General features: G+C 31.2%; 1 non-coding gene across 1 annotated transcript; it reads right to left on the bottom strand.

Annotated features, from left to right (window-relative positions):
- Positions 1-1,507: 1,507 nt before the first annotated feature.
- On the bottom strand, positions 1,508-1,611 carry LOC127743499 (small nucleolar RNA R71). Its single transcript, XR_008004890.1, has one exon. It is a non-coding gene; the product is annotated as a small nucleolar RNA R71 (small nucleolar RNA).
- Positions 1,612-1,985: the final 374 nt, after the last annotated feature.

The raw sequence follows: 1,985 nt of genomic DNA on the forward strand, positions 1-1,985 counted from the left end.
TGATTCATAATTTTAATGTTGTGAGTCATTTTTATGTTTTTCTCCCTCATCATCAAAAATTCAAAAATAAAAAAAATATATTTTCCTTATTTCCCTCCAAATTTTTGAAAATTTGAGTTGAATTAGTCAAAAATTTTTAAAATTAGTTATTTCTTGTAAGTCAAGTCAAATTTTCAATTTTAAAAATCTTATCTTTTCAAAATCTTTTTCAAAAATCATATCTTTTTCATTTTTTCTATTTTTTTCGAAAATTTTGAAAATTATTTTTCAAAAATATTTTTCTTAACTTTATTTCAAATTTTTGAAAATTATGCTAACAATTAATATGATTGATTCAAAAATTTGAAGTTTGTTACTTTCTTGTTAAGAAAGGTTCAATCTTTAAATTCTAGAATCTTATCTTTTAATTTCTTGTTAGTTAAGTAATTAATTTTAATTTTAAAAATTAAATCTATCTTATCTTATCTTTTATATCATGTCTTTTTCAAAATTTTATCTTTTTCAAAAATTTAATTTGAAAATATCTTATCTAACTTCTTATCTTCTTATCGTTTCAAATTAGATTTTAATATCTTTTTCAACTAACTATTTGACTTTTTGTTTGTTTCTTATCTTTTTCAAAACCACCTAACTACTTTTCCCTCTCTAATTTTCGAAAATATCTCATCCCTTTTTCAAAAATTCTTTTTAATTAATTAATTGTTTTAATTTTAATTCTATCTTATCTTTTATTTTCGAAATCAGTTAACTTCTTTTCAAATTTATTTTCGAAATTTCTTCTCTCTCCCCTTCTTCTATTTATTTATTTATTTACTAACACTTCTCTCCACCTCTCTTCATCTCAAATCACTGCCCCTACCTATTCATTCTTCTTCACTCCTATTCCCTTTCTTCTTATGCTAACATAAAGGAATCTCTATACTGTGACATAGAGGATTCCTCTTTCTTTTCTTGTTCTCTTCTTCCCTATATGAGTAGGAACAAGGAAAAAGACATTCTTGTTGAAGCTGATCCTGAACCTGAAAGGACTCTGAAGAGGAAATTAAGAAAAGCTAAATTACAGCAATCCAGAGACAACCTTTCTGAAATTTTTGAACAAGAAAAGGAGATGACAGCCGAACTCAACAACAATAATGCAAGGAGGATGCTTGGTGATTTCACTAAACCAACTTCCAAATTTGATGGAAGAAACATCTCCATTCCGGCCATTGGAGCAAACAATTTTGAGCTAAAACCTCAATTAGTTGCTCTAATGCAACAGAACTGCAAGTTTTATGGACTTCCATCTGAAGATCCTTACCAGTTTTTAACTGAGTTCTTGCAAATTTGTGAGACTGTAAAGACGAATGGAGTAGATCCTGAAGTCTACAGGCTCATGCTTTTCCCTTTTGCTGTAAGAGATAGAGCTAGAACATGGTTGGACTTACAACCTAAAGATAGCCTGGACTCTTGGGATAAGCTGGTCACGGCCTTCTTGGATAAATTCTTTCCTCTTCAAAAACTGAGCAAGCTTAGAGTGGATGTTCAGACCTTCAAGCAAAAAGATGGTGAATTCTTCTATGAAGCTTGGGAAAGATACAAGCAGATGACCAAAAAGTGTCCTTCTGACATGTTTTCAGAATAGACCATATTAGATATATTCTATTATGGTCTATCTGCGTTTTCCAAAATGTCATTGGACCATTCTGCAGGTGGATCCATTCACCTAAAGAAAACGCCTACAGAAGCTCAAGAACTTATTGACATGGTTGCAAATAACCAATTCATGTACACTTCTGAGAGGAATTCCGTGAATAGTGGGACGCCTCAGAGGAAGGGAGTTCTTGAAATTGATGCTTTGGACACCATATTGGCTCAGAACAAAGTGTTGACTCAGCAAGTTAACATGATTTCTCAAAGTCTGAATGGATGGCAAAATGCATCCAACAGTACTAAAGAGGCAGCTTCTGAAGAAGCTTATGATCCAGAGAACCCTGCAATAGCAG

This window comes from Arachis duranensis, chromosome 10 (genome assembly GCF_000817695.3).
Source record: "Arachis duranensis cultivar V14167 chromosome 10, aradu.V14167.gnm2.J7QH, whole genome shotgun sequence".
Lineage (NCBI taxonomy): Eukaryota > Viridiplantae > Streptophyta > Magnoliopsida > Fabales > Fabaceae > Arachis > Arachis duranensis.